Genomic DNA, 7868 nt, shown 5'->3' with positions numbered 1-7868 from the left:
CCTTTGGAGCTAATGTGCATGACTGCTCCTTAACAATAAACAGCATTAAGAGCCTCCGCACAGAGAGCCCCAATGGACACAGAGCCCTTTGTAGGAAAGGGCTTATTAGAAAACGTAAGAAACACTGCTTTATGAAACTGTTACTTAGTCTATATTTACTTGCTATATTTTTGCTCCTAACATATTTAGCCTACATAATAAAAATATAATAGTTTAAGAATTATAAAAATAAAAGCTTAGCCTTAATACAAATAATAAGACAGTTGTTAATTCAGCTGGTGATTTTTGCTAAGAAGTGACCTTTGCGCTACATTGTTTCAGCTTGCTGGTCTATGACTTTATGGGACCACATTCTTTTCTGTTAGGCTCAAGGCCTAGGATAGATTACGGAAAACAGGTTTTACTTTGAAACTTTCTGTTGATGAATTCTTTCCTGCTGTGCCTGATAACAAAAGTGTTCTGGCTGACCAACCCTTATCAATAAAGAGTCACAAGATGTTAGCAGGCCCCCAGGCCAGAAGATGATGTAAACAAAATGAAACTTTTTGTAGCTAAGATATGCAAACGGTGTCCACAAGGGTCAAAACTGCTGAGCCATTAAGCTGATTTGGTATGACTCTACACGTTACATTTGTTTCTATGTACCACTAAAAATATAAAAGCTGTCTTGAAAACAATCAAGTCAGGAGACACTTGGAGACTCTAAGATTTGCTGTGTCTTCTCATTTCGCATCGCCAATGCCGTCCTTCCTGAAGGAACCCCTGGGCCAACTGGAGCAGGACTCCGGCAGGGTTCCTGCCTTATTAAAACTGTGCTCTCCCCCTAAAACTAACATAATGTTGTAAGTCAACTTGACTTTAATTTAAAAAAAGCAAAAATCTGTGTTCTCAGAAGTTACTCAGCTCTACTCTTTTCCCCTCTGGAATGAGACCCTTACTTAATGGAAGAAAAAGGAAGATGCAGAGGTTAGAACTTAAATGTCAATTACACGTTCCTAGACGCCTGCGCGTCAGGCCATTGAGGTTTGACCCATCTCATTTTCAAAGGGCTGAGCTCTGTCGCTCACTCTAAGTTAATAAAAATTACATAAGAAATATTTTCAGTATGTACAGAGCAGTCTATATGTTTTATGACAATTTCCAACTCTCTGGCTGTAAGTCCAGCGCAGCGGCGGGCAGACGCCGCGGCGGCCCGTGGGCCGCCGCCGGGGCCCGCGTCCCCGGGGTGCGGACGCGCACGCGGACTCGGCCTCGGGCGCGAGCCGCCCGTCCCGACGGGGCGAGAGCCGCCACGGGGCAGGCGCGGGCCGCGCACGCGCGGCGGGGAAGGCACCGCAGAGGGAAGGGGGGCCGTCCGGGCGCCGGGAAACGCCGCCGCCAAGGGCAGGACGGCGCACGACGGCGGACCGAAAACGCGACCCCACCACCCCCGCGGGCCCCCGCCGCGCGGCGCGAGACCGTCCCCAACCCCCCCCCCCGACACCCCAGGGGCAGCGACCCCCAAAGGCCGCTTGCGGCGCGAGCAAGCTCTCCAAGAGGAGGACCCATCACGGAGGCCCGGCAGGCCGGGGGCCTCGGCGCGAGCTCACGTCCCCTTCTCTCCTCTCGCGGGCGGCGTCCCCCTGGCCGCGGAGACGGGGGACGCCGTGTCTGCACTTAGGGGGACGGAGGGCACGGCGGCCCTGCGAGGACACCCCCCAGCCGTGCGACCCCCGGGGAGGCGTGCACACGACACGGGCACCCGGAGGGGCGATTGATCGGCAAGCGACGCTCAGACAGGCGTCCCGGGGCCGCAAGTGCGTTCGAAGTGTGGATGATCAATGTGTCCTGCAATTCACATTAATTCTCGCAGCTAGCTGCGTTCTTCATCGACGCACAAGCGAAGTGATCCACTGCTAAGAGTCTTTCGAGGTGTTCGAGGGTTTCGTTTCGGCGGGAGGCCCGCCCCTGGCACAGCACAGCCCTCCCGCTTTCCCTTCCCCGGAGGTGGGGGCGGGGGGGTTGCCTCTGGCCGGCCAAGTCAGACAGAAAACAGCAGACCGGAGGGGTCGGGAAAGGTTTCACACGACGGGGCGTCCGGCGCCAACCCGGTAGGGCGGGCTCGGACACCCCACAGGCGCCCGGGGGTTCCCCACCCTCCCCCAGGGACGCGGGGGGTCGGGCGCACGCAGAGCACCGCACACGGCCACAGCCCGCCCACACGACGACCGCCGGGCAGGCCCCCTCCCGACGGCCGCGGCGGCGGCGGTGACCGTGGCGCGCCACCCCGGCCCCTCGGGGGACGGCGGAGTCTGGGGGAGACGGGAAGCACCTCCCGACTCCCCGCGGGCCCGACCGCCCCGACCCCGAGGCGGACGGGCGACCCCCCCCAAGGGGTCTTTAAACCTCCGCGCCGGGACGCGCTAGATACCTGGAAAGGGGGGAGGCGGGCGAGGGGCACGGCGCGCCCCACGGGCCACCGCCCCGACGTCGACCACCACCGCGGCCCCCCCCGCGGCCGCCCGCGGGCCTCGGCGCTGCCGGCCCGTGACGCACGGGGTCCCGCCGTGCCCCGGTCGAACGCCGCCGCCCGGGGGTCCCCCGCCGACGCCAGACGACCACCCCAACGTCCCCCCGAAACGGGGCGGAGCCCTCTCCCCGTCAACCACCTCGCGACGCCCCTACGGCCGTCTCCCCCGGACCCCGCCCTCTCCCCTCCACCCTCGGGGTGCCCCTACCCGCGCCCGCGTGTCCCAGGCACCCTTCTCCCCCACCCGCCACCGAGGGCGGGGGGGGGCGCCGACGGGAAGCACCGAGCGGGCAGGGGACGCGACAGAGGGAAGGGGGGACGAGAGGGCGAGAGACCCGGAAGAGACGAGACGGCCGCGGGGGGCGTGGGGGGAGGAGTGGGGGCGAGCCCCGAGGCTCGGAGGGCGCGGGGAGGCGCATGGCGACCGCGCGGCGGGCCCAGAGCAGCGGGACGACCGACGACCAGCCGAGGCAGACCGGTCCAGGGCCGGCGGCGGGAGGCGACGGGCGGGCAAGCGGCCCCGCGGCGGGGAGCCGCCACCCGTCACGCCGCACAGCTCGCGAGACGCGACCGGAGGATCCGCGACCGGGGCAAAGGCAGCCGTGGCCGGCGCCACGGGGCGAAGGCACGTGGGGTCGGGGTGGGGGTGGGGGTGGGGGTGAGGGTGGGGGTGGGGGTGGGGGCGCGCCGAGCCCTCGGACCCAACCTCGAGCGACGTGGCAGGGAGGTCGGACGGGAGAGGGAGGGACACCGGAGACGACGCCACCGGGCGCCGGGGGGCGGGGGACCCCTCCGGCCGGGGAACGGAGGCGCGCGGAGGGGCCAGCGGGGCGGGGCGGGGCGGGCAGGCGGAGGGGAGCCGCCTCTCCCGCCCGACCCCCGACACACGCTGCACGCCGCCCCCCACCTTCTCGCGCGACCCCTCGTCCCCCGAGCCCCGGAAAGGCCACCGGCCCCGGCCCCGGGGCGGGGCGCCTCCCGGACGTCTCTCTCCCCCCTCTCCCCTTCCTGCCCATCCCGCGCCCGCCGCACGGGTGGAGGAGAGGCTCTCGAGCCGGGCGGGGCGAGGCGAGGCGAGGCCGCCGCGCCGCTCTCGGCACCGACCACGGTAATGATCCTTCCGCAGGTTCACCTACGGAAACCTTGTTACGACTTTTACTTCCTCTAGATAGTCAAGTTCGACCGTCTTCTTAGCGCTCCGCCAGGGCCGTGGGCCGACCCCGGCGGGGCCGATCCGAGGGCCTCACTAAACCATCCAATCGGTAGTAGCGACGGACGGTGTGTACAAAGGGCAGGGACTTAATCAACGCAAGCTTATGACCCGCACTTACTGGGAATTCCTCGTTCATGGGGAATAATTGCAATCCCCGATCCCCATCACGAATGGGGTTCAACGGGTTACCCGCGCCTGCCAATCTTTCCTCTCCTAGGTATCATGATGCAAGCCATTATTTCATTTGAATATGATTTGCTATGTTTTTTTTTTTTAAGGATTTTTAAAATCTTTGGTACTCTCTGTGAAAAGTGAAAGTGTTAGTCACTCACTCAGTCACATCCGACTCTTTGCAACCCCATGGACTGTAGCTTGCCAGGCTTCTCTGTCCCTGGAATTTTCCAGGCAAGAATACTGGAGTGCATAGCCATTCCCTTCTCCAGGGCATCCTCCCAACTCAGTGACTGAACGCTTGTCTCCTGCATCGCAAACAGATTCTTTACCATCAGAGCCACCAGAGAAGCCTGTTGGTGCTCTCTATCAGTTACTAGTTATTACTAATACATTTCAAAACGGACTCCAACACACCAGATATCAATATATCATCACTGAGACCTGCGTACTCAGACACTTGATGAGAGAATCCTTTCCCCCAGTTTCAACATAACATTTTTTAAAGAAATCAAACCAGAAGCTATCTATCAGCCCCATCTCCAGGCATTTCTTGAAGACTGGCTTACGTGCTAGACCAGTAAAACTCAAAATTCTTCATGAAACCGTTCATATGAATGGTGGTATATTTCTATCCAGAAAAGCACAGCCCCGGTGTGATCCCATCATGCTCTCCCGTGTCCTATCTGCTCTGACCTGCGTGTCCCTCCATGAGCACACAGCCTCCTGAGGGCAGAAACCCACCATGTCCATGGTGCACAGCCGGCACCTGGTAGGGAACCTGGCAGATAACAGGTGCCTGCGAAATAGTCATGGAAGGAAAGAAGACATCTCAGAATGGCCACATATTGTATTTTTTAAAAAGGTTTTACTACGTGATTCATCCACTGCCATCATAATTGTGGCTATTTCCTGCTCGTTCTACCAAGTTCTGCCTTGTCCAAGATAGCAAGGACCCCTTCTCATCCCTCCCGATCAGTCCATCTCCCCGTTCCTCTCCCCTGGGAAGTTGAAGAGCACACGAGGCTGCTGGATGGCGGCCCTTCAAGTGATGACTAACGGTAGTAACGCAGTCTTAACTCCTCTCCCTGCATCCTGCAATGGAATATTCTTGCCTTCTCCCTCCCACTTCTAGGACACATGGTCTGCCCAGGAATCCAGCTTCTATAGAACTTGTGTCTCCTAATCTAACATCTTTCCATCCTCTGGCCTCTGAGAAAATAAAAACAGCCTCTCCAAGCACAGAGTCATATCTTTATCTCCTTATTAGCCTTTTGGATTAGTTGGCTGTTTTTCCTTCCATGTGGCTTTGGGTAGTTAAATATACAGACACCAAGCAGACTAGTATGTGGAGCCATCACTCCATCTCAAGTCATTATCATTTGTTTATAAATATGATTTCTCATGGCTGTGTGACTGTCCATTACATAGAATTCGCCATAAGTTTTTTAAAAATTCCCTTTTGCTAGGCATCATTTTATAAAGGCTTTTAAGCAATCCTGAAAGAGTGTTCTTATACTTAAATGTTTGTGAGTATCACCATTATCAGTAATATTACCTGGGATATAGTCTTAGGTGTGGAGATACTAGGCCAAAGGATTGAACTTTTTCAGAGACAAAGTTCACAGGAGGATAGACTAGCTGATAGAATATCACTTGATTTGAAAGATCTATATAAAAGATATAGAGATGATAATATATGAGCAAGGATGGGCTTCCCAAGTGGCACGCCAGTGTAAGAGACATAGGAGACGCAGTTCTGAACCCTGGATTGGGAAGATCCCCCGGAGGAGGAAGTGACAACCGTCTCCTGTCCTCCCTGCCCGCGCTGTCCCTGATCCCCGGGGCGGGCACGGCGCTCGGGGCCGGAGGGGCCGCTGGAGCCGCGCGCTCCTCTGCCCTCCCGGCCGGGGCGGCAGCCGCGCCGCGTTCTCTCCGCTCGGGCTGAGCCCATGGACACCGCCCGGGGCGCAGCGGGGAAGCCGCTGCCTTCCAGGTGGAGCTCGCGTAGGACTACCGCACAAAGTAGCCCGCGACCAAGCAGGGACCTCGTGAGCACATGCACAGCGCCATGGGATCCCAGTGGTTACATTATTATTTACAAAACGTGGGCTGAGAGAGCCTGAACACGCCGTCTAAATCTCTCTCCCCGCAGCAACCCGCTCCAGTGTTCGTGCCTGGGAATCCCGCGGGCAGAGGCGTCTGGTGGGCTGTGGGTCCGCGGGGTTGCAAAGAGTTGGATACCACTTAGCAAGCGAGCGGGAGTCTCGCACCCAGCTTTATCTCTGCCTCAATCACTGTGAATTACTGATACGGCGCTTTAATTTGTCTGAATTTTCTTTTCCCCAAATACATACATCTATGAGAGTTAGTAGATGGCTTAATATTTATTTTGTGACTGGTAAAGCTTCAGCTTGAAACCATTACTTTTGTTTTAGTTTATAAACAACTATCGATATAAAAGATCCCATCAAGAAGCTCTCGTTTCCAGTTTTACTTACAGGCAAGAAACATGTTAAAAGTCAGGGATATCAAGCAAATCCATACAGGGTACATGTCTGGTCTGAATCGAAACGGTTGATACGTAAGATAATGGTGAGTAGGAGCTGTTGTAAACTGCAGGATGTGCGCCAGGTTTGAGACGATTCATCAAGAAAGTCGTGGGCAGAAAAGAAGTGACAACTTCCTTCACTTTGGGCTCACCATCTCGTTGCTTAAATGCCACCATCGTTTATCCTGCTTTCAATACCTTCTCTTCTGTTGATACGGTTCTCATCAGTGGATTTCTTTTAAAGCTTTACTTTTTCCTAAAATATTTATATGCACGAACCAGAATGTATAACCAGCAATCCATAATCAGGGATATCTTTAGCTGTGTTACAGCAAAAGACCTGGAGGACAGAAGGGAGAATTTCCCAGAGGGCAAATGAGTGTAAGTTCACAGAAGTTTCGATGACTCTTCAATATTCTTGAGCCTGGTAGTCTCAAGGAGTAAGCCTGACATTTCCATAAGTGAAAACTTTTGATTCTCCATGATAGAAATTCTTATGCTAATTAACTTACGCAAAACAGAGAAAATCAGTTTTAAGTATATATAATGAAACTACAGTCCATGGGATTCTCCACACCAGAATACTGGAGTGGGTAGCCATTCCCTTCTCCAGGGGATCTTACCAACCCAGGGATCAAACCCAGGTCTCCAGCATTGCAGGCAGATTCTTTACCAGCCCAGCCACCAGAGAAGCCCAAGAATGCTGGAGTGGGTAGCCTATCCCTTCTCCAGGGGATCTTCCCGACCCAGGAATTGAACCAGGGTCTCCTGCATTGCAGGCAGATTCTTTCCCAGCTCCAGGGAAGTCCAATAGCTCTCACCTAGAGGTGGCTTGTTGGTCAAGTGGAATGATTCTCGCTTTGGGTGCGAAAGATCCTGGGTTTAAATCCCGGACGAGCTGCTTATGGTTAGATGGTTTTGGGGCTTCCCTCATAGCTCAGTCTTTAAACAATCTGCCTGCAATGCAGGAGACAAGGTCTCAATCACTGAGTTGGGAAGATGCCCTGGAGAAGGGAATAGCTACCCACTCCAGTATTCTTGCCTGGAGAATTCCATGGACAGAGGAGTCTGGCAGGCGACAGTCTATTGACTCTCAAGAGTTGGACACGACTTAGCAACTAGACCACCACATAATGAAAACAGCCCACGTTAAATTTGGGTTTTAGGGAGTCAACAATGTCAGGGGGCCAGGTCTCTCCAGTTTTTTCTGTGCTAATTTCATGCTCAGGTTCTACTAATGGCAAGACGGATGCCCAGAAGCCCGCCATATACATTATTCCAACTTTAGTGGAGAAGAATGTGTGCTTCAATATTTTTCTCAGTAAACTTGTGCCTGAATCCCCTGAGCAGGCTCTGCTTTATGGAATCGAGACTGAAAGAGCAAGGAAGGAAACAATCCCGAACTGTGTCTGGAAGAAGACGTT

At 55.3% G+C, this 7868-nt stretch overlaps 1 pseudogene; it reads right to left on the bottom strand.

Annotated features, from left to right (window-relative positions):
• Positions 1-1765: 1765 nt before the first annotated feature.
• On the bottom strand, positions 1766-1904 carry LOC145522019 (5.8S ribosomal RNA; annotated as a pseudogene).
• Positions 1905-7868: the final 5964 nt, after the last annotated feature.

This window comes from Giraffa tippelskirchi, chromosome 1, assembly GCF_054371585.1.
Source record: "Giraffa tippelskirchi isolate mGirTip1 chromosome 1, T2T-mGirTip1v1.2.pri, whole genome shotgun sequence".
In the NCBI taxonomy this organism is placed as follows: Eukaryota; Metazoa; Chordata; class Mammalia; order Artiodactyla; family Giraffidae; genus Giraffa; species Giraffa tippelskirchi.
This window is presented reverse-complemented; position numbering and strand designations above follow the sequence as displayed.